The sequence below is a fragment of the Pelodiscus sinensis genome, chromosome 19, assembly GCF_049634645.1.
Source record: "Pelodiscus sinensis isolate JC-2024 chromosome 19, ASM4963464v1, whole genome shotgun sequence".
In the NCBI taxonomy this organism is placed as follows: Eukaryota; Metazoa; Chordata; order Testudines; family Trionychidae; genus Pelodiscus; species Pelodiscus sinensis.
Genome location: NC_134729.1, coordinates 9040127 through 9065362, shown reverse-complemented (window position 1 = coordinate 9065362; position 25236 = coordinate 9040127). Strand labels below are relative to the sequence as shown.

At 45.8% G+C, this 25236-nt stretch overlaps 1 protein-coding gene across 10 annotated transcripts in view; it reads right to left on the bottom strand.

Moving 5' to 3' along the window:
- Positions 1 to 25236, bottom strand: part of BRD4 (bromodomain containing 4) — a 217541-nt gene that overhangs the window by 138912 nt on the left and 53393 nt on the right. For 8 of the 10 annotated variants that reach the window (XM_075902151.1, XM_075902155.1, XM_075902149.1 and 5 more), the window contains one exon: positions 21035 to 21130. The exons of the other annotated variants lie outside the window; for them this stretch is intronic. The gene's annotated coding sequence lies outside the window, so the exon portion shown is untranslated. The remainder of the gene's footprint in view (positions 1 to 21034; positions 21131 to 25236) is intronic. 10 annotated transcript variants of the gene reach the window in all.

The following is a 25236-nucleotide window of genomic DNA, read 5'->3' as shown; positions in this document are numbered from 1 at the left end:
TCTAATAAACCATCTTGTTAATCTTTAAAGTGCTACATTGTCCTGCATTTTGCTTCAGAGACATGGTGGGATGACTCGCATGACTGGAGCACTGTCATGGAAGAGTACACACTGTTCAGGAAGAACAGGCAGGGGAGAAAAGGAGGAGGAGTTGCACTATATGTAAGAGCACTAGGATTGCTCAGAACTCCACTATCTAGAGGGAGAAAAACCTGTTGAGAGTCTATGGATTAAGTTTAGAGGTGCAAACAGCAGTGATGTTGTGGTTGGTGTCTACTACAGGCCACCAAATCAGGTGGATGAGGCAGATGAGGCTTTCTTCGGACAACTGAGAGAAGTTTCCGGATCGCAGGCCCTGGTTCTCGTTGGGGACTTTAATCACCCTGACATCTGTTAGGAAACCAATACTGCAGTACACAGACAATCCAGGAAGTTTTTGGAGAATGTTGGGGATAACCTCTTGGTACAAGTGCTGAAGGATCCGACCAGGGGCTGTGCACAGCTTGACCTTCTGCTCACAAACAGGGAGGAACTAATAGGGGAAGTAGAGGTGGGTGACAACCTGGGAAGCAGTGATCATGAGATGGTAGATTTCAGGATCCTGACCAAAGAAAGAAAAGAGAGTAGTAAAATACACACCTTGGACTTCAAAAAAGCAGATTTTGACTCCCTCAGACACCTGATGAGCAGAATCCCCTGGGATGCTAACATGAAGGGGAAAGGAGTCCAGGACAGCTGGCAGTATTTTAAAGAAGCCTTATTGAAGGCACAGAAAGAATCCATCCCGATGCGTAGCAAGAGAGGCAAACATGGTAGGAGACCGGATTGGCTTACAGGGGAAATCTTTGGTGAACTTAAGCATAAAAGCTTACAAAAAGTGGAAACTTGGACAAATAACCAGGGATGGGGTTTAAATGTATAGCTTGAGAATGCTGGGGGGTTATCAGGAAAGCGAAAGCGCAATTGGAATTGCGACTGGCAAAGGATGTGAAGGATAAAAAGAAAGGTTTCTACAGGCATGTTAACAAGAAGAAGGTGATCAGAGATGTTTGTACACCAATGAGAGGAGCCTAGGCAACGAAATGGAGAAACTAGAGCTATTGGTCCAGGAAGTGAAATCAAATTATAGAAATAACAGAAACATGGTGGAATACTAAGCATGACTGGAGTACAAGTATTGAAGGGTATGTGCTGTTTAGGAAAGATAGAAATAAAGGTAAAGGGGGTGGAGTAGCATTGTATATCAATGATGAGGTAGATTGTAAAGAAATAAAAAGTGATGGAATGGAGAAGACAGAGTCTGTCTGGGCAAAAATCACATTGGTGAAGAAAACTATTAGATCCTCCCAGGGATAATGCTTGGGGTGTGCTATAGACCACCGGGATCTAATTTGGATATGGACAGAGACCTCTCATTAAAAACATGAAGTAAATACTAATGGAAACTGCGTAATCATGGGAGACTTCAACTTTCCAGATATAGACTGGAGAACAAGTGCTAGTAATAATAATAAGCCTCAGATTTTCTTAGCTGCGATAGCTGATGAATTCCTTCATCAAGTAGTTGCTGAACCAACAAGGGGGGGATGCCATTTAGATTTGGTTTTGGTGAGTAGTGAGGACCTCACAGATGAAATGGTTGTAGGGGACAACCTTAGCTCAAGCGATCATGAGCTAATTCAGTTCAAACTAAATGGAAGGATAAACAAAAATAAATATGAGACTAGGGTTTTTGAGGGTTTTTTTATTTCAAAAGGCCTAACTTAAATAAATTAAGGAAATGAGTTAGGGAAGTGGATTGGACTAAAGAATTTATGGATCTAAAGGCAGAGGCGGCCTGGGATTATTTTAAATTACAATTGCAGAAGTTATTAGAAGCCTGTATCCCAAGAAAGGGGAAAAAATTTATAGGCAGGAGTTTTAGACCAAGCTGGATGAGCAAGCATCTCAGAGAGGTGATTAAGAAAAAGCAGAAAGCATATAAGGAGTAGAAGATGGGAAGGACTGCAAAGAAAGCTACTTTATTGAGGTTAGAGCATGTAGGGACAAAGTGAGAAAGGCTAAGTCATGTAGAGCTGGACCTTGCAAAGGGAATTAAAACCAATAGTACCTCATCCCAGGAGGCATACCTGGGAGGTCGACAATTGCCTTTGATGTCAACCGCGGAGTGTCCAGACTACCGCGCTGAGCTGACAAACAGCTGATCAGCTCAGCGTGGCAGCCATTTAAATTTAAATTCATTTTCCTGTACCAGGTAGCCTAATCTACATGCTTCTTTCGCCAGAGGCATGTAGTCTAGACGTACCCTACCACTACAGTGGCAGAATCTAACCAGAGAGGCCAGATATCAATCCAGAAAAACAGAAGATATACCAACAAGCCCTTTACTTTTGCAAAAATGACTATTACTCCAGTGTTTAAGTGACTTAGGCTCCTAAATTCCATTTTCAAAGTGCTTTACGGACAACGAGACAGGCTATAATATCATTTAAGCACTTTGAAAATTTTATACAAAGTAAAAGGCCAAGCTCAAGCTGTTAAATGGAGCATACAGTAAAAGCTAAGGATTTACCTGACAGTGTTAATTTCACATTTCGGCTGTGTCTAGACTGCATCCCTTTTCCGTAGAAGGGATACAAATTAGACATATCGCAATTGCAAATGAAGCAGGGATTTAAATCCCCCCCACTTCATTAGCATAAAAATGGCTGTCGCTTTTTTCCAGCTCGGAGCTTTGCCGGAAAAAAGCGCCTGTCTAGACGCGGATCTTTCAGAAAATAAAGCCTTTTCTGAAAGATCCCTTATCCCTCATTTTAAAAGGGATGCAGTCTAGACACAGCCTTCTAGTTTACCTGAAGAACCAAAATAAGCCATTACTAGCTCCCCAGATGTTTCTAAAAAGGAAAGTCAGTGTGAGTCAGGCATGTCAAACAGGCATGCAGCCCGATCAAAATTTTTTGCGGCCCACTACTTCATTTTTATAAAAGAATAAAGTGTGGCCCGTTGGCCACTTGGAGCACACGGCCGAGTGCAGATCACAGCTGGCCGGCCGCTCCGTGCACAGCACCGTAGCAACTGCTCACAGCTGGCCAGGCCGTTTTGCGCACAGGACTCAGCACCTGCTCACAGCTGGCCACAGTGCTCATGCTGCCCAGCGCTCAAGGAAGAAGTGCCTAACTCTGGGGAAGGGATGAGGCATTGGGTTAGAGCGGGGGAGGAGGAGAGCAGCTCTGGGGGACGAAGGGGATTGGATTAGAACAAGGGTATGGAAGGGCCTGGCTCTGGGGGAGAGGAGGAGGAGGAGATTGTTAATATTTTGTTTTTTATTTATTTATTCCCAAATAAAATCACAAAATGTATATTAGTCAATAACTGTCAATTTTCTGCAATTGCACCAATTATATGTTTATGCAAAAATCTCAAACTTGCAAAGTATCTGAAATTTTCATAGAAGCCTGTTCTATTTGATTAACCATGGTCTATATTTGTTTTTATTTCAACAAAACAAGTTATGTATCATAAAAATTTAAAAGTACCCTAAATTTATATTAAAATTATTTGCTCATATAAAATTTAACAGCAAATTATTGTATTATATTAAAACAAGCCCTGAAAAATTATTATAAAATATACCTAAAACAATCTATAATAATAAATAATTACAACTTTCCAATAGAAGTACATTTTCTTTCGTGGCCCTGGAAGCTATCAGTTTTTGTTTATACGGCCCTCAGTAGGCTTCGAGTATGACATGCCTGTTGTAAGTGAACAAACAACCCTCACTCTAATCAATAGGTGCAGTATTAGCTTAAGGAAACAGGAAGTACGGTCTTCTGGTTTCAGGCCAAATTTCTCCTCCACTGAGTTTGTTCCTCTCACCTGTCCCTACAATTAGGGAAACATGACTCACCTAAAAGTGTTGACTTACAACCTGTAAAGGAAATCCAATACTGCAGACTAGAGAATAGCTAAGTTAATAGGTCATTTTATAATGAGTAACGTCCAACTTCATCTGGATTAATTGCAGACTCCACGATATTAGGATGCCACTGCAATTTGGTTTTAAATTACTTTGCACAGTCCAATAATTTAGAGGTTTGCACCACACTTTTCTCCCCATTCGAGTATTACTTCACGCTGTGCTCACCAACCCCTCTGTCTCTGGGGGTAGGCAGCCCCAGCTCTCCCCCAGCTGCCAGGCCAAGGCGGGGCCATCCCTGGCTTCCTCCCCACCCCGGCAGGTCAGGGCTCAAACTGGGCTGCACCCCCACCTCCACGGGCCTTCTGATAGAAGTACATTTTCTTTGGTGGCCCTGAAAGCTATCAATTTTCGTTTGTGTGGCCCTCAGTTGGCTTCGAGTTTGTCATGCCTGTTCTAGATCATCCTTGATGGAGGTCTATCCAACCTGCTCTTAAGTATCTCCAGTGATGGACATTCCACCATGTTCCTAGGCAATTTATTCCAGTTTAACTACCCTGACAACTAGAAGGTTTTTCCTAATGTCCAACCTAACCCTCCCTTGCTGCAGTTTAAGCCCATTGCTTCTTGTCCTATCATCAGAGGCCAATGAGAACAATTTTCTCCCTCCTCCTTGTAACACCCTTTTAGATATTTGAAAACTGCTGTCTTGTCCCCTCTCAGTCTTTTTCTCTAAACTAAACAAGCTCAATTCATTCAGTCTTCCTTCATAGGTCATATTTTTGAAACCTTAATTTTTGCTGTTCTTCTCTGGACCTTCTCCAATTTATCCACATCTTTCCTAAAATGCAGAGCCCATAACTGGATACACTACTCCAATTGAGGCTTAATCAATGTAGAGTAGAGTGGAAGAATTACTTCTGTCTTCTTCATAAACTCCTGTTAATGCATCCCAGAATCTTTTTTGTTTTTGCAACAGTGTCTACTACAACACCAATTCCTTTTTGCAGTACACTTTCTTAGACAGTCATTTCCCATTCCGTATGTGTGAAACCAATTGTTCCATCCTAAGTGAAGTACTTTGCATTTGTCCTTATTAAACTTCATCCTATTTACCTCAGACCATTTTTCCAGATCATTTTGAATTTGACCCTATCCTCCAAAGCAGTGGCAACCACTCACAACTTGGTATCATCTGCAAACTTAATAAGTGTACTCTATGACTATCTAAATTGTTGATGAAGATACCAAACAGAACCGGTCCCAAAAGAGAACCCTGTGGAACCCCACTTTTTATGCCCTTCCAGCATGACTCTGAACCATTAATTACTCTGAGAACGGTTATCCATACAGTTATGCACGCACCTTATAGTAGTCCCATCTAGGTTTTATTTCCCTAGTTTGCTGATAAGGTCATGCAAGACCGTATCAAATGCTTTACTAAAGTCTAGGTATACCACATCTATCACTTCCCCCTTATCCACAAGACTTGTAATCCTAACCACTCTATTCCAGCATTCTCTTGTCCAGCAACATTGATGGTCTGGCATGACGTACGTTAGCCAGATGTCCACTTTTGGGTGTGGCCAAATTTCCCACTGTCCCATGAAGTTTGTTGACAGCCACCTGTTCCGGCTCTGTGTTCAGAGCTGATATTTAGCTCTAATTTAGCCCTAAATGTCTTTTAAGAGCCCAGTAAGAAGTGGAATTGTTGGTAGTGCTGCTGGACAATACTGACCTCCCACAGGCCGGAGCAGCCACACTGAAATGGGCCTCGTGAAGCTGCCACCTGACTCCACTGGAGCCGGGCCACCCGTGGGAACCAGGACCAGTATTAAAAATTGCAGCACGGGTAGCCTCTGCTGCAGTCCTGGAACCTGTTGAGCCCGAGTGTGCCCCACCCTGCAGCACCTTAACCAGTCTCCATGTGGTTCCTAGTGGAGCTCCAAGGCACAAGTGGCCTCTGCTCCAATCCTAGAATGCAGACTTGCTCCGGGAGCAACTGGGGCCAGGACTGTGGGTGCTCCTGGTGCAGGACCACAGTAACAAAAATAGCATTGCAGTCTGGCTCCAGCCCTGCAAACTGCTTTCCATGTCAAAGGCAGGAGGTGAGGAAAGGGGCAGGGGGAGAACTAAAGGGAAGGAGGTAGAGGAAAGGAAGGGTCTTGGTGGTAGAGGAGAGGAAGTGGGGGGGTCAAAGGAGTGGGACAATGGGGGCAAGGAGGAGGAAGAGGAGAGGGGATGAATGGGTGCCAGGAGAAGAGAGGCTGAAAGGAGGGGTAGGCATGAGAAAAGTAGGGGATGGAGGAAATCATGTGTGAGGACAGAGTGGCATATGGGGAACTGGGGCAGAGGGTGGTGAAGGGGTGGGCACCAGGGAGAGAAAGAGCAAGAGCAATAAGGGATGTGTTAGGAGAGAGGAAGGGGAGGGGCAGCTACAGATGACCAGAGTGGGCCTGGAGGAGGGTGGGCACAGGAGTAAGAGAAGGGCTGGTGCAGGGGGTCAAGGAGGATGGGCAGGGGGCAGGTCTCTAAAGGGCTGAGGAGAGGGAGAAAGGCTGGAGCAAGGACAGCAGAGGGAGATGAGGGGTGGGGGGCAGCCAGCACTAGGGGAGCACATGGGGCCAGGGGAGGGTGGGAGACATTGCAGCGGAGGGAAAAGGGAGAGGTTTATAAAATATTTATTAATAGCTTGGGTGCCACAGTGGCACATCCAAACAAGCGCACATGAACTCAATACTGCTACACAAGACAAAATTCACTCCACTTATGAGGGAAAAATTTTAGAGGAAACACTTCCCCCAGCTTCTCCCTCCGATTTAATGCAATGCAAATAGGATTAATGCAATTGCAAGACAGTTACATGGAGGGTCCTGTGTGGGCCAAACCCACCCCTATTGATAGGACAAGGGTGGGAGGAGTTCTTAGAGGGGTCACACAACACCCTTTACTTCTGGTTGTGTCCATCTTGACCCCAGGATTACTGCCTCCAGAGGTTAGACTTCTTGTGGCAGGGGGAATGACTAATGGGGGGAGCAGGAGGCATGACTAACGTGCCCCTAATTTTGTTTCAGAAAATATAGTCACCATAGGAATCGGGAATGCTGATTTACTGAATATTCTGGAATACTAATTTTCAAAGAATTAGAATACAATAAAATGAATAAAGCATAAAATAGTATACAGGTACTCACCAGCCCAATAGTAGTACTACAATGAAACAATGAATAAAGTTAAGTTTCCAATACAATAAGTTACCTTATGACACTACAAATCACTACAGGCAGTGCATGAAATGCACCAAGATCACTATGTAGACACATCTCAGTATTAATCATAAATCTCTGTATTAATCATTTTCTCATTAAAGTTTTTAGCTTTGTATCAAGTGCTTTTACATAGAAATTGTGTACCTTTTCATACAGAACATAGAAACTTTGTATTAAGTCTTGGTAGAATAGTCCCTAGAAATGAGTACAGTAAAGAAAATGTCCCTATTGAATGAATGAGGTGTAAATGGATAAGGTATGGAAGGCAAGCATCTCAGGGCAGTTGCAAGGGTTGGCGAGGGGATGGAAGACAGATCCAAGAACAATGAGACCTGTTAAGTGGGCCCATTGAAAGAAGATTGGACATATGGATGCCTTGGGAGTATGCAGCAAGCTCCTGCTTTTGGAAGCACCCCCTTTGAAGATGAATGTGGCAGCAGTGAGACAACACCCAGAAGGTGGCGCCACAGACAACTAACTGCATTTGCATATGACGACTCTCTCAGATTTTGCATATGCATACAATAGATTTGTATGAGAGGGGAGTTACTATAAATCAAAGGTATCTTGCAGGAGGACCTCGGGTTTCCTCGTCAATATGGGAGCACAGAACCAGATGGGCAGAAGCCTGGCTCTACCCCTCACCCACCTAGCTCACCTGGCTGCAGTTAGGGGAAGCAACTATTGGTAACAAGACAGAATGTGCTTGTGTGTGAGGGTAATATATCATATGCATATGGTAAGTGTTGATTGCTATATGTACTACCAAGAAATGTGGTGTTTTACCTTTTTTCCCTTAAAAGATCCCATGCAGTACTTTAAGTACAGCAACTAAAAATACATGTAGCTCAGCAGTTTCTCTTTGAAGTCTGGTCCTGAAGTTTTTTTGCTGCAGGATGGCTACCTTTAGATCTGCAATTGTGTGTCCAGGGAGACTAAAGTATTCCCCTACATGTTTTTGTATGTTGCCATTCCTAATATCCTCTGCCTCCATTGATTCTTTTATGTATGGACTGTCCAGTTTGGCCGATGTATATAGCAGTGAGGCATTGTTGGCACATGATGGCATATATTATGTTAGTAGATGTGCAGGAGAATGAATGTGCCATTGATTGGATCCATCTTGTCATCTCCAGCCTGATTCTGGCCTGTATATTTATACCTGCCTCTAGAAATTTCCACTACATGCATCTGACGAAGTGGGTCTTTGCCCACGAAAGCTTATAGACTAACTGAAGTGTTGGAGCATAAGGTGCCATAGGACTCCTCGCTGCTTTTGCAGATTCAGACTAACACAGCTACCCCTCTGACACTTGTGTTTAATATATCCTTGACTTCACTTGCTTATTTGTCTTCTGCCTCCTTTATATAAAAAGTAGAGTGCAAAATAGGCAATTGCATAACTTGCTGGGCAATATACTAGTCCCAGTTACTAAACTGAATATTTGTATTGGGCGATCAGAAATGCTGGATAATTGAGATCTGGTTAATTCAGTGCTGGATAAGAGAGCTATTACTATTCACAGAAACATCTTGCCGGGGGAAAAAGTAAGTAAACTTTAATTTAAAAAACCAACTCTGAAATGACATTAAGTTTGTACAATTAAAAATAAGTTTTAGCACAGATGCTAATCATTTTACATATTACATACACCAAAGTATGTATGTGTGGGTGTAACTAATGCTACTTACAATATTAAGCACCCAAAATCTAGGAAATGCTAGTTTTAGGTTTCCTTGCATGGTCTTAATTCGACCCTCTTGTGTTAAAGACTGTACTATAATAAATATGAATAAGGGGTCCAAAATTTAAATTTGCACTTCCTAACTTTCAAGTGCTTGACTTTGTAACCTAAACAGAAGGTGTAGGCGCAAAAGCCTAGTCATTTCTCCACCACCACCCCCCATTTCACCCCAAGAAAGGTAAAAAGAACACGCATCTAACAGTCATCCCTAACCCTATCATGAGTCACAAGCAGCTGCCCCTCACTATGAGCAACCAAGGTTAGTGAGTGGGCTGCATGAGTAGACCTCCATTTCAGTGGGACATCAGATTGAGCAAAATGAATTGTGTTGTGCACCAGTACTGAGTTCATGTGGCTTGTTTGGATATGCCACTCTGGCACCCAAATTAATAAATATCTTATAAACCTCTATCTTTTCCCTCTGCTGCCATGTCTCCTCCCCTTACTCCATCAGCTCCCCTGGTGCCTGCTGCCCCCAACCGCCCTCCTCTGCTGTCCTGACTCCTGCCCTTCTCACTGCCCTCAGCCCTCCTAAGACCTGCCCCCCACCACCAGCCCTTCTCTCCCCGCTGTGCCCATGCCGCCAGTAGCCCCACTCTGATCATGTGAGCTACCCCTCTTCATCCCCTCTTCTAACACCTCCCTTGCCTCTCTCCTCTGGTGCTGGTCCCTTCCCTGCAGGTGTCTGCCCTTCTGCTTCACCTCCAGAATCCCCTGGCACCTGCACCTTCCCTTACCCCTGGACCTTCCTGGTGCCTTCCCCTTCCCCCTCTTCTTCCCTGATGCCCACCCCCTCACCACTCTTTGCCCCATTCCCCTCCTCCCCGTCTGTGCTCTCACACATGACTTGCTCCATTCCCACCTTTCTCATGCCCACCCCTTCTTTCAAGCCTTCTCCCCAGCACCTCCCCTCCTGCCTTTTCCCTCATTGTCTCCACTTGCCCCTCCCTCTGCATTAGTCTCTCCTGCACCCCTGCCCCTTGGTACCTTCACCGTTCTTCTCCTCCTGACCTGCCCCGCTCTCATCAGCACAAGCCCCTTCCTCTCCCACCCCTCCCCCTCGCCTAGCCTACCTCCTGCCTTCCCATTTGCAGGGCTGGAGTCTGCTGCGATCGGACCCAGAAGTCCCCACAGCCCGGGCTCCAGACCACGTGCCAGTGCCGGAGCCGGGCCGCTCAGCGCTCGCATCCCCGGCCCATCACAACACGGCCAGTCCCACCCTAGCGAGGCTCTGCTCCCCAACACCCCACTCGGCGTGTCTCCTGCCGAGGTGTGGCTTGGCCATTTTTTAAAAAGGTGCTGCAACACCAAGCCGCACATGATCCCGTCCCCGGTGCAGCCCTGGCTCCTCCCAATGCTGCCGCCTGGGATGACAGCTCCCCTTCCCCAGCCGGAGTCCCTTGGCCGGGTGGGGTCTTCTGGCAGGGCATCAGAATGCATCGGAATGCAGAGTGCACGCATATGCTTCACCTCCGTGCCGGGTCAGCAGAGTGGTGCCCCGGAAAACGTGGTGCCCTACGCAACTGCGTACTCCGCGTATGCCTAAGGACGGCCCTACCCCAGGGCAATCAGAGCATGGGGGCAGGGGAGCACATGTCTCTCTCTCCCTCCCATCCCCAGCATGCAGCACTTAGACAGGGGGAGGAGACTTCACATGCTCTCGTCCCCAGATTTCTATAGGCCCAGGGGTGGGGAGCGACAGGGCCGCCACAGGCTGGATCAAATGGCTTGCTGGATTGGATCCAGCCTGCAGACCCTGTCTTACCTGCCCTGCCATAATCTCACTGTGCCAGGCAAAAATATATACTAGTGCTAGGGATGACCTATAACTGGATATTTGCCTTGAAGAAAGAATGAGAACAGAAATACCACAGCAAGAATTGCACTCAACTCTGGGACAAAGCAGGAAAACATTGACTGATGGGAAATCTCCATTCCGGATGTTAATGAACCCACACCTGCATGCACTCAGATCCATAATTAACAGACCAATTTTAGTAATAAATCCTTTATTTGGTATCCAAAATAATGAAACTGCCTAAATGCATTATGAGCTCCCTTGTAGGAACACCATCCATAGCAAGGAATGGATCAGTTTCTATTTTGCAGCCCAAACAAAACAATACTCCCTTTAGAATACTCCCTTGAACTATCCATTCATTGATCCATAAATATAGTGTTCCTTCTTGAACCACTGTTATTGTCCTACAAAAACCACTACCCAGGTTCAAATAAAGTGTTCTGATGCCTGGATCTAAATTGTGTATCAGTTCCACTGGAACTTCAGCTTCTACTGACTGATCATGGTGGGGGCTCTGCCCTGCCTGCAACACTCTGGACCCCCAGGTACCATTACCATCTGGGAACCCCAGTCAGTTCAAGCTTCACAAAACGATGAGATTCTCTCTCGGTATGGTCTCCTGACCCTACCCGTATGTTATTAGTTATGGTTTGCTAGTCCTAATGTTTGTAATCAGATTTAAGTTAACTTTTTACAATAAATCTGATTTATTGTAACTTTTGTTTGGATCCCCCTTACATGATTACTACCTAGAAATAACTTCCATGGTTAAGCTGGTTGGTTCTCTTTCCCCCTCTCTTTCTGGGGTGTTGTTTTGGCATCACCATTCACTCTGCAACAATCCTTATACCTAAGCTAAAGATCCCTGTAGCACCCAAAAATCTTGAGGGGTTTGTTCATTAAGTTGAAAGTGGAAATAGGGAGATGCTGAATCTGATGGCACAGGAATGTCACATCTTGGCAGTGCTATGCAACTCAGCCTACTAAGTTCAGGGACATATAAGGGGTCAGCTTGTGAGTGATGATTAACTGGTTCTCTCAGATGTGTTCTAGTAGTAGGCATGAGTTTCTGCATCTGATTCTAGGGTGGAAAGAACCCAGTCCTGGAGAACCTGGATCCTGCAGGAGAACTCCACTGGGAGAGAACTGGCAGAAAGGAGAAGTAAAGCTTCATATGAGAACACAAGTAACATAAGCAGCACACTGATAGGAATTATCAACCCCCCCTCCCTTCCAAAGAGTAATCCTAATAAATGGGCATACCCCAAAGTAATGGGCAAATCTGGTAACATACAGGTTTGTCTAGGAAGGTTTGGTTCATAGCCCTATGTAGTCAACACTTATTTATAAATGACTTGGAAGAAAAATCACTAGCAAATTAGAAGAGTTAGTGGAGTGGTAAATCAATGAAGCGGACAGTATTGACAGATCACTCATAAATCAATGAAGCGGACAGTATTGACAGATCACTCTGGATCATTTGGTAAGCTGGGTGTAAGCAAATAATATGCATTTTAATACAGCTAAATGTAAATGGATACATTATAGGAACAAAAAAAATGTAGGCAATGTTTACACAATGGGTGACTATCCTGGGAAACAGCAAGTCAAAGATTTGAGGACCATACTGGATAAAGCTGAACATAAGCTACCAGTGATATTGTGGTCAACCAATCTACTGCAATCCTTGAATTAATAAAGGAAGGTTACTCAGCTTGTGCAATAACTGGAGTTCGAGATGTGTCCCTGTGGGTACTCCACTTAGGTGTGTCAGTGCCACTGTGCACACGGCCCGGAGATCTTTGGTAGCAGTCTCCATCCGCCCATGTGTGCTGTGTTATTGCACAATCACTCTGACAGTTAGGCATGTGCTGGTGGCCATTCCATTGGTTCCTACTCTACGCCGGAGAGTATTAGCCTAGAGCAGAGGGGAAGAGGATGGGTGTGGAGCGCCCACAAAGACACATCTCGAAGAACTCCAATTACTGGACAAGGTGAGTAAGCTTCCCTTCAAGTGTCCCCGTGGTTGACTATGCAGCAGTATTCCTGCTTGGCAGTGAGCGCTTCATGTTATATGGCTGTAGGTTGGACAATATGGTAGGTCCAAATCTCGTGTCCGAGTCCTGAAAGGACCAAATAGCGTATTGTTGCACAAAGGTATTGGGCGAAGCCCATGCTGCAGCTCTGCAAATGGCATTTGTGGGAAGACCCTTACGGAAAGCAGTGGTGGTGGATACCGCTCTCATGGAATGCGCCCATTGGTGGCTGTTCATGTTTCTGGGCGTAATCCAGTTGTATGCATGTGGAAATCCATTTGGATATTCGTTGCTTGGAAACAGGTTGTCATTTGGACCAGTCCGCACACGACAGTCTGGGAGGGCATCTGAAGTCCCTCATGCATTCGAGGTAAAAAGCTAATGCCCTGCATACATTCAACGTGTGCAGGACTGCCTGCTTGCTGTCCTTGTGTGGTTTCAGGAAGAACACAGGTAAGATATTGGTTTGTTACAATAGAACGAGGTTGATACTTTGGGAAGGAATTTCGGATGGGTTTTGAGGATGACCTTGTCCTTGTGGAACGCTGTGTATGGAGGTTCCACCATGAGTGCAGCTCTCTCTCCCACTCTCTTAGCTGACTGCTATTAGAAAGGCTACCTTCATTGAGAGCTGGAGCAGTGAGCAAGTTGAGAGAGGCTTGAACGGCTGCCTCATGAGTGAGTCCAGCATGAGATTCAAGTCCCAGAACAGTACTGGGGGTGTCTGTGGTGGATAGAGGTTCTGTATCCTTCTCCGGAATCTCTTCACACACAGGTGAGAAAAAACAGAATACCGCTGTATAGGCAGGTGTATCACGGGTATAGCTGCCAAGCATACATTGAGGGAACTGATAGTCCTGTATCCTGCAGATGGAGAGTATACTCTAGTACAGTGGTCAACTGATCTACTGATAGATCTTGGAGCCTCTGATAAGTTATCCTGCCTGGTCTGGCCAAGAGGCTATCAAGTGCTAGCACTTCAGCTGCCCCTCCCCATGCTGCTGCGCATCTCCTGCCCTTTGCCTTGGAACTGCCTCCCCCATTCCCAGGAGCAGAGGGGGCTGATGTCAAGATGCCCCTTCTCCCACCCTGTATCCTATCTTCACAGAGCAGAGAGGGGGCACAACAGGACTTGGGATGGAGTTTGCTGCCTGCTTTTGGCAGTGGTACAGGGCCAGGGCAGGGCACGGCCTGCCTTAGCTCTACTGCACCACCGCCCTTCAGGAGCCACCTGAAGTAAGCAATGCCCAGTCAGAGCCCACATCCTGAAACCCTACCCCTGTTATGAACCCCCTCCTGCACTCCAAGCCCCTGCCCCAGCCCCCTTGCATCCAAAAACACTCTCAAAGCCTGCACCTAGAATCCCCTCCAGCATTCCAACTGCTTGCCCCAAGCTCAGCTCAGAACCCCTCTCGCACTCTAAATACCTTAATCCAAGACCAGAGCCTGCACCCCAACCTTCTGCCGCTGCCTGGTGAAAGGGAGGCAGGATGGGTGAGGGAGGGGAGAATGGAAGTGAGCAGGCATGGGGCCTCAGAGAAGAGGCACAAAGGAGGCAGGGCCAAGGGTATTTAGGTTTGAGGTAGATCTTGGACTGCACTTATAAAAAGTGATCTCATGCTTAAAAAGGTTGGAGACCACTGCTCTAGTATGTCCGTTACCCCTCCAACCCTGCACTAGCACGTGGATCCCGCGCTTGGGTTGCGTTCCAGGCTTCGAATAAGACCCACTTTTGCAGGTAAGTCTGTCTCATAGGAGTTGGATTCAGATACCTCTGACCCTACAAGACATTATCATCTTGTTCTTTGAGAGCCAACAAGCATCCATGCTCACAGATTTAGTGTGTGGAGTCCAGGATGTGGTACAGGGATGGCCAAACCGTGGCTCATGAGCCACATGCAACTTCACCACAGAAAGTGTGGCTTGCAAAGTGTACCCCATGGCTCGTGAAGCCTCCCCTGCACGCCTACGAAGGGCCCCCATGCTCACTGGGTGCAGGGGAGCCGTCCACTGCGGCGAAGTAAAATGGTGCCAGGAGTCTGATGTGGCCAAAATGCCAAACCAGAGTTTTCATTTAAAGGAGCAGCATTCCCCGCCCCAGACCAAACGCAGCAGCTGGGGCTTTTTTTTTTTTGGCTTGACCAAACGTGGTGGCTGAGTCGTCGTCCCCACCTCCTCCCCCGAAAACTTCCCCCCCCTCGGCTCTTTGCGCTATGTCCACCACTATTTTGGCTCTCTGCCTGTAATGGGTTGGCCACCTCCATGTGGTATGTGCCCTTTGTCGTGGGTCAGCAGCTCTTGTACTGGTGGGAACTTGTATGGGGGATGAGTGCTGAGTTGCAGTATGGTAGAATACCAGGTCTGCCTCTGCCAACTTGGGGCTACCAGTATGACCCTGGCTGCATCCTGTTTGATTTTCAATACCGTTTGTAGTATAAAAGGTATAGGTGGAAATGCGTATGCCAGTGGGAAGTCCCAACAGACTGCGAATGCATCCCCAAGGGATTGTGGTCCGATGCCTGCCCTGGAACAGTACGGGGGGCACTTGGAGTTGGCGTACATCGAGTCACGTAATCTTTCCCATCTGTGGGCTGGCAACAATGCTATGCCCAGCTGTGCTCCTATAAACTCCAGGGTTTGTGTAGGAGTGAGGAAGCATTTGCCCAAGTTCAACAGGAGCCAGAGCATGTTGAACTGCCTTGTTGAGTGTAACGCCTGCTCCATGGCCCCATAATGGGTGCCATAATCAAAGAGTCATTAAGGTATGGAAATATGTTTATTTGCTTTCTCCGAAGGTATGTGGCTACCATAGCCAGGACCTTGAACACTCTGGGTGCTGTTGACAGCCGAAGGGAAGCACCCTGTACAGATGGTGAGAGTCCTTGATGAATCTGAGGAACTGTCTGTGGGCCAGGTGAATACATACATAGAAATATGCAGGGCTCAACAAACTATATAATCTACTCACCCGTGGAGAGTAGATTTCAGCCGCGTGACTCGTTCATTCGCGGCGCGCGCATGCGCAATGCGGCTCTTGCGCATGCGCAGTACAGGGCTGACGAGCTGTTTTCACTGTCATTTGTCAAGCCCTGGAAATGTGTCCTTGTGGTCGAGGGTAGATAGCCAAGGCAGGTATGATCTTTGCCAGGGTAACCATCTTGAACCTCCGATATTTGACAAACCGGTTGAGACCCCAAAGATCTAGGATGGTTCTCCACCCCCTCAATTTCTTGACAGTGAGGAACTATCTGGAATAGAATTCCCTGTGTCTGTATTGGCTGGGTACTTCCTCTATAGCACCTAGCTTCATGAGGCTCTGAGCCTCTTCCACAAGGATACTCTTGTGAGAGGAGTCCCTGAAGAGGGATGGGGTAGGAGGTGGGTTGGAGGAACTGCTGTGAATGGCATGCAGTATCTGTTTGTACTATTTCTAGGACCCATGGTTTTCCAAGCTGGATAGAATGCGGCAAGTCTGTTTCCAAATGTTTGCTTTCCTAGATCTGCCTGCCCTGGAGGATTGAGGGCCATTGTACCCTCAACCAACATCTCAAATCTGCAGACAAGATTTGGACCCCAGGTTGAGGATGTTTGCTCGTTTGCTTGTCTTCCGTCGGGATTGTCTTGGACGTCTCCTGTTCTCATAGGGCCTTCGTTGTTGGGTGTACCCTGGTGTCCTGAACCTTTGATTATATGGTTTGTAATGTTTCTTCTTGGATCCCTGCAGTGGAGTCCCTAACATGTGAAGCGTCGCCGTAGAGTCTTTTGATAGTGTTGAGCAATGAATTTGTTGCCTCTGCAAAGAGTTTCTCCCTTTCGAATGGAAGGTCCTCGATGTTGGATTAGACCTCCTTGGGGAACCCGGACAGTTGCAGTCATGTCATTCTCCTCAGCACCACTGTATTTGCCATGGACCTGGCTGCTGTATCCACAGCGTGCAATGCTGTTTGCAATGCTGTGCGGGAGATCAGAGAGCCTTCTGTCAGGTTTCACTCAAATTGTTTCTTTACATCCTCTGGGAGATACTGAATAAAGGAACTGAAGGATTTGAATGTCTAATGTGACACAGTTAGCAATTTGAAGTTGTAGGGACGCTGATGAATATGCTTTCTTCCCCCATATTATCCATCCTCTATCTCCTTGTCATGACTCTGCATTCTGGGTTGCATATCCCTCTGTCTGGCAGCGTCGACCACCAATGAGGTGGGGGGAGGGTGCGAGAATAGGAATTCTAACCCCCTGTAGTACTGCTTATCTATTTCTTGGAAGTCGATGGTACCAATGCTGGGGTCTTCCATAAAACCCTAGTTGGGTCCATTAAGGCTTCATTCATCGGCAATGCCAATTTAGTGTGCTGAAGAAAGTTGAGTATGTTGGTAAGTTTATGCTTGTTCTGCATCATGTCAGTGAGTTGTATTTCTAGTGTGTCCACTACCCTGCAAACAGGTCCTGAAACATTTTATAGTAGTCCCCTCTGAGTGGTGATGTTGGGGGAGTGTGGTCACCCATCATGGAACACGACGTGTTAGGAGGGATAAGCAAATCTTGTGTCACTTTCTCCGTTAATGCCTCGCTGTCAGCGTTGCCCGGGCGGTAACTAGCGTGTCCACACAAGTTCGCGTTGGCTGGCTGCACCCTTGGTACCTGGAGGGTCTGCTGCAGGTGCGGTTATTGGCATCTTTAGGGTGCCCATGGGTCCCAGTAGCCTCTGCGGCAAGAATACTGGCAGCACCCATTGTGCCATCTACCAATTCTGGGGTTGCTGTTTGTGTGTTGCAACAAATTAAGAGGTGATTTGATTACAATCTATAAATACCTACAGTGAAAACAAATGTTTAATAATGGGTAGAGTCCTGCACAGATACAAAATGTTGCATCTACATCTGCAAAAATGAGCCGCAGATATCCACATCCACAGATGCAAAGCAGATGTCTGAATATGCAGGGCTCTAATCTAGCAGAGAATGTGATCCAATGACCAGAAGTGGAAGCTAAATTCAGACTGGAAGTAAAGCATAAATGTTTAAAAGTGATCAGGATTAACCACTGGAACAAGGGTTATGGTGGATTCATCACTAACTATTTTTATATCAAGATTGGGTATTTTCTAAAAAACTATCCTCTAAGAATTATTTTGGGTAACTTCTCTGGCCAGCGTTATAGAGAAGGTAAGACTAAATGATCAACTGCTATGATAATGTATGCAGTTTCATCATCAATTTCTTCAAGATCCCTTAAAGTGGATGGGCTGAATTTGCTGTAGGACTATATAAAAATCTACTCATACACCATACACCCAACATGAAGTATGCATTGATGTCCAACAGTTCTAACATTTAAGCAAATATCAGCACAATTCCACCTTACTATACAGCTTTAAACCTCATAAACAGTAGCAGCAAAATACAAAACTAATTTAAATTCACAGCAGATCTATTTTAATTATGCAATATGTGTTAGTGGGGAAGCACAAACAGGATTACTTTTCCATCTGACCGATTTTGGCAGCTGGTGAGAACAGCATTCATGTCACCTGCCAGGCTGCATTGTCTGGAACAAATTTAATATTCATACTGTAATAGTTTATTAGAATCCTTAATACTTGCTCACATAATTATGTGAAAACTGATATCTACAGTTACCTGCAGAGTTTCTTCTACATATTTAGAGAGGTCCTTCAGGTGCTTACAAATCACATTTTATCAAGGTCATTTTGCACCAAGTGATACAGACTGTTTTGTGATCGTGGCAGAAACTTCAGAAATAGGGAACATGCACAAGTCCCTTGAGGTCACCTTGCCTATGCTCTGGCCCATGCAGGGCAGCTCCCAATAGTATTAGAGTGATTTGTATAATCTTTAGCAACGGCACTTACCCACTCGTTCCAAAGGAGCCTATTCCACCTTAATGCACCTGGCTGCTTAGAAGTTTCTTTATTAAATTTAATTTTACTCCAATTCATCTCACTGTTCCCAGTTTTCCACACTTGGACCATGCCACGCTAAACTCTTCCATACGTACACATCTTAAATATTTTTAGAAGCTTTCCTGAGCCCCTAACAAATTTTCACGAATACTGCCATAAATTCTTCTAGGTTCCTCATTAAATAAATTCTTCCAGGTTCCTCTATACTCACAATTGGAACAGCCCCCATTATTTTGCACTGCACTGGATTTAAATTATGTGGCAGCATTAAAAGATGACCTGCAAAGGAAAAAAGTAGAAAGTGTCCCCTGTTCTCCTTTCTTCAACCCTAAAGAAGCAGACTATTTCCCCCCCAAAGCAATTTTTTGTTTTACCTAGGAAATATCAGGAATATTAAATAGTCATCCTTATTCTCTAAATGCCCAAGAAGAACATGAGTGTATAAAAGTAGATCTATCCATCTGTTTTTCTGGCATAACTACACTGGTTAGGAGAGCAAAAAAGCCACACATTCCTAACCAACAACAGTCGTTCAGGGAGATAGTTTAATTATTCTGACAACTATACTTGCCTTTTCACAGTATATGCTGCATAGCCACTGCACAGTTCTACCAGCAAAGTCTCTGTAGCACTGACTACTAGCCCTGTACTTTGAGGTAGATTACTGATGCTTTCATTGAGATCTTTTCTTTCTGGTGTTTGTTAACTAAGCATTAAACTGAAATTAGAACATTCAACTGTCTGAACAAAAAATCTCAGCTCTTTGCAAAAGCCCAGGTTTCAGGCTCTAGTAGTAATATAACCCAGATAGTTCTATAACATCTACGAGCAACAGGGAAGTAAAGACCTTTATAATAAATAACTGCTAATGTAAAAATGCAAGTGGAAATTTAAACACACCTATTCCTTTGCAGCCACATTTATACAGCCGAGATTAACAAACCCAAATTCTCCTTCGCAGATTATATTTAAATAAGTAGCATTAAGTATTTGAATAGTTAAGAGGCTAACAATGCTGTATTTACACTTTTCTAACTGTTTTTCATATTTCCATTGACATTTCTGGTTAACCGATGATCCAGGAGTAACCACATCAGCCAGCCCCAGTGCAGGGGCTAGGAGCTAGCAGAACCAGCCCAAGCCCCAGTGTGGGGTACAGAGGAAGCTCCAAGGGTTGGAAGGCTGGACTGGTGAGATCCCATTTAAGTCAGTTAACTGGGATTTTACATCCCTACTTCATATGGCCAAATAACTTTATTGTAGCTGCTAGTAACCAAGAAGCCAAATTATGAGCTTAGGGAGCTGGAACTCATGATTTATGAAGACAAGCTGAGGGAACTGGATTTATTTAGTCTGCAGAAGGGAGGAGGAGGAGGGTGGGGATTTGACAGCAGCTTTCAAACTACCTGAAAGGGGGTTCCAAAGAGCATATAACTAGGTTATCCTCAGTAATGACAGATGACAGAATTAGGAGCAATAGTCTCAAAGTTAGATATGTAGGGTGTCTAAGATATGAGGAAACACTACTTCACTAGGTGGGTGGTGAAGCACTGGAATAGGTTGCCTAGGAAAACTGCTTGACAAAGCCCTGGCTGGAATGATTTAGTTCGGGTTTGTCCTGCTCTGAGTAGGGGAATGGACTAGAATCCACCGGAAGTCTCTTCCAACCCAAATTTTCTATGAGGCTATGTGACAACTGAGTAAGTAAAGGTCAAATAGGAGCACTGGCAGGGACAGGACTAGCAAAGAGGATTAGGGCTCTGGCACATGACTAGTAAGAAAGAGCCAGCAGAGGTGCAAGTTATAACCATAGGTAGTACAACACTGACTCAATAATTATTAAGTAAACACAAGGTTACTGAGGCCATGTCTATGCTACAGGTGTTACAGCAACACAGCAACAGAACATAGCCAGATGACTGCAGCACTGAAAATTTTTCCTGTTAATGTAGGTAATCCCCCCCTTTCCAAGCAGCAACTAGATCAACAGAAGAATTCTTCCACTGACCTAGTTATATTTAACACCTGGGAATGGGCCACTTTAAATATGGCACTCAAGAGTATTCTGGCTTAAAAGTTTTAAGTGTAGACCAGACCTGGGAGGATGTGACAAATTCAGTTGTGTACACAGCTGCAATTAAGATAATCAATGTTTCATTTCCCATCACTACCACAAAAAAGCCTATGCCATGCCTCAACACCAGAAGCAAGATTCACCATAAGTCCCTGTAGACCTGCTGTATGCCTAACAACAATTGAAAAAAATTCCAGCCTTAAAATCATATCACCCTGAATACTGTGGCCCGGGTCACATGGAAGTAAAAATTATTATTATAGTTACCTTGAAGCACAGCAGACCCTTATGTGCTCTGTTTTTTTTCCACAGTTGTTACCCTCTGACCTTCATTTCTGCAGCTTTTATTATCAAAAGAAAGATCTGTAAGGGGGAAGGGTATATTACATTAGTATCAGACTTAGATTCCAAGACAAGTTAAGTTACTCCATCCCAGGACCCCGTGCCATCCCCTTTAGAGATATCTTTAAAACTGTACCCCAAGACATAAAAAGCAAAATCTATTATCTTTGTTACTGTCATGAGAGTGAACACAAGTCAGGAGTTAAAACAAGTCATGTCTGTCATCAGCTGGAAACGGTAACGAAATGGATAAATGCGAAACCCAGAAGGAAACAAGAAATTGTGCAGGCTACTTGCAATACAACTACCAACAATGAAGAGTACCAGACCTAGATAATCTCCTTCATTGAATCTTATGGTTATCTTTTGCCAGCCAATATATGCAAGACGTTCTTACAAAATATTGTCCTGGAAGACCATTTAACTGAGAAAAGTTACTTCCCCATTTTAGAGTCATTATCCCAATGAGCATCCTATTTATGTTTACAACTTGCACATCCACTTCCCCTTCCCAAATCACAGAACATTATAAAAAAAATCACTATAATAGGTGTCAAGAGTAAAACAGACACCTGCACCTCATGGTATTTTCACTTGTCTGATGAAGCAGAGCACAAAATGTATGTTCCCCTAAAGAAAAAACGTCACATGCTCCATTCCAGTATCCTATGACACGGTGAACCTCACCAACCAACTGTTGGAATATAAACATCCTTTCAAACTCTCTTCCAAAGAGCCTATCCATTTGCAACTGAATTTTCAAAGGAAGGAAGTCCCGAAAAGTTAGAACCAGGCCATCTTTAAATAAGGAACAAACAGATAAAAGCAGGTTCTAAGGATGCTCGAATGTAATTTTAAATTCACAGTTCAGTCAAGACTTATTTATTAATAAATCCAGGAAAAATAAATTGCTACCATGGTGGGGGACAACAACTGTGCATCTCTCTTCCATTGATTAAGGGGGCAAACAATTTATGAGCTTACTCTGTACAAACTTTATGCACAAGGAGATGGATTTACTTGGAATTTTGGTCCCGTGCACCTGAGCACTGAGTCAGGCCCTTTAGCAACCTTCCCACTGCTAAGGGAGACCATCAGGTCTGGTTCAGCAGGACAGGGTGGTGGAGGTGCTCCTGAGGGTAGGTAAGCAGGCTCAGGGATATTTTCAGCAAACCAAGTGACAGTCTCAAGACAGTATCTGATCGAACCCTTTACAGGGTCCACCTTGACCCCTTCACAGAAGGGCACATAGGAAACTTTACACTTAGATATAACCTTCATAGCTGTTAAGACAAACTAACAAAGCAGTTAAGTCTCAGCTTGACAAACCCTGGCTTGGATGATTTAGCTGGGATTGGTCCTGCGGGTAAGGTGCTGGACTCAATGACTTCCTGAGGTCTCTTCCAGCCCTATGATTTCACATAAGTGATTAGAACCTATCAAGCATGTGAAAAATTCCTTAAAGGTTACAAAATTTTGCTCCCTAAGGGCAAGTTCAGTGCTCTGCTCTACAAAAATCTCTAGTAAGTCCAGCTGTGTTGTCCCTCCCTATGCAACACACACACCATAAACAAGTTGGCAGTATCCAGCTCTTCTCTGTGTCATGGTTTCTTGTCTACCCCTCTTACCTAGCTCTCCTCTGAAATCCTCACTGGTCTGTGTTATGCACACAATAATTCAGCATGCCTTAGGCCAGTGGTCTCCAACCTTTTTACACCCAAGATCACTTTTTAAGTCTCAGAACAGGCGAAGATCTACTGCTCCGCCCCTTCCTTGAAGCCCCGCCTACATTACATGAAGAAATCTAATGTAAATGTATTGCGCAGTTCAGGGAGGGCTCAAGAGTTACTCTTAGAGCCCCTGAGATCTACTGGTAGATCGCGATCTACTGGTTGGTGACCACGGCCTTAGGCTATGACATCACAAACTACAGGAGGTCCCAGAACAATGTACAGGCAGTCCCGGGTTACATACAAGATAGGGACTGTAGGTTTGTTCTTAAATTGAATTTGTATGCAAGTCAGAACTGGCGTCCAGATTCAGCCGCTGTTGAAACTGATCTGCGGCTGACTACAGGAAGCCCGAGGCAGAGCTGTTCTGCCCTGGGCTTCCTGGAATCAGCCGCTGATCAGTTTCAACAGCGGCTGAATCTGGACACCTGGGACAGAGCAGCTGGGGCGCTGCAGGGACCAACCCGGCAGCGCCCCAGCTGCTCTACCCCAGGCGTCGGCGAGAAAAGCTTGGTCTGCTGGGGGGGGTGGGGGGCGCACTAGCTGCGCCCCCTCCCCCCCCCCAGCAGACCAGGGAGACACGGAGCAAAGCCACAGAGGACGCGGGTGGCGGGACCGCGGCGCATCTCGGCACTCCCGCCGCCCGCGTCCTCCGCGGTTTTGCTCCGCGTCTCCCTAGTCTGCTGAGGTGACACCCCCCCCCCCCCCCCCCAGCAGACCAGTAAGATGCGGAGCGGCTTTTCTCGCTGCAGAGGACGCAGACGGCGGGATCGCCCAGAAGCGCCACGATCCCGCCGCCCACATCCTCCACGGCGAGAAAAGCCTGGTCTGCCGGAGGGGGGGGGAGGGGGGTCACTAGCTCCCCCCCAAGCAGACCAGGGAGACGTGGGCGATGGGACCACTGAGACGTGCAGCGGTCCCGCCGCCTGAGTACTCTGCAGTTTTGCTCCACCCTCCCCAGCAGACCAGGGAGACACGGAGCGGCTTTTCTCGCCGCGGAGGACGCAGGCGGCGGGACCACGGCGTGTCTGGGTGGTCCCGCCGCCCACGTCCTCCACAGCGAGGAAAGCCCCGCTCGTATGTAGGGATCCGTCCTAAGTCGGATCCACGTAACTCAGGGACTGCCTGTATTCTGGAATATCCTCTGCTAATCCAGCATTCTCTGCTCAAATACCCAACCGCACTAAGTGCCTACATCTATTTAAAAGAACACATTACACATCAATAGGTCAATGGAGGGATGATAGGAGTTGCTATAGGGAACTTTCTGGGTGTCTGGCTGGTGAGTCTTGCCCACATGCTCAGGGTTTAGCTGATCGCCATATTTGGGGTCGGGAAGGAATTTTCCTCCAGGGTAGATTGGCAGAGGCCCTGGAGGTTTTTCGCCTTCCTCTGTAGCATTGGGCACAGATCACAGCTGAAGGACTCTCTGCATGTTGGGTCCTTCAAAGTATTTGAATGCTTCAATATCTTTGATATAGGTGAGAGGATTATTCTAAGAGGGGTGGTTGAGATTCTGTGGCCTGCACTGTGCAGGGGGTCAGACTAGATGATCATAATGGTCCCTTCTGACCTTAAAGTCTATGAATCTATGAATCACTGTGCAATGCAGAATTTTGCAGCAACTAATACTGTGTGTGCAGAATTCCCCCTCTCCCCCCTGCACCCAGAAATGGGCTGCAGATACTGGCCACCACTAAGGGGCTGCTAGTCCAGGCAGAGCCCAGCTTGCAAATAGAAGACAAAGGAGGGGAAGGGGCAGGGGGAGAGAAGAGAAGTGGGAGGATTACCCACAGCTGCAGTTCCCAGAAGCCCTGGGGAAAAGAAAAAAAGAAAAAAAAGGCAGGGTCGCAGGAAACGCCATAAAAGCCTATGATGTAGCACCATACACTTTCTCCCTCTGGATCCTTGGGCTCTAGGAGAGTCTGGGCTTTTGGGGGGGGGAGGGGGGAGACTGACTGGAAATGTTAATCTTTTCAATCCATGTATGGATTTTTTTCATTCATGTGTGGAATAAATTTTTGTGCACACAGAGGCATGTGTGAATGTGCACCACCAATAGAAAAAAAACTAGCTGTGGGTGCTCTGCTAATCAGCTGGGTGGAATTAAGGTTAAGGACTAGTAGACTATCCAATAAGCAAATGCTTATTGGGTAGTCAACTAGTCTCTTCTCTTACATCCCTAGGTCAATGAGGTTTTGGGGGTTTTTGAGGCTCAGTGGTCCCTGGCCTAAAATAGATTCCCTACTCCTGCTCAAATGCTTACTTCAAACAGTTAAGGGTGAAAAACTCAAAGCCCCTTTTCCACATTAGGATTTTACTTCATCTTCATTAAGATGCAATGCATATCTACATGTACTGTGCTGCAGCTGCACTGCTATAGCACTTTAGTGAACA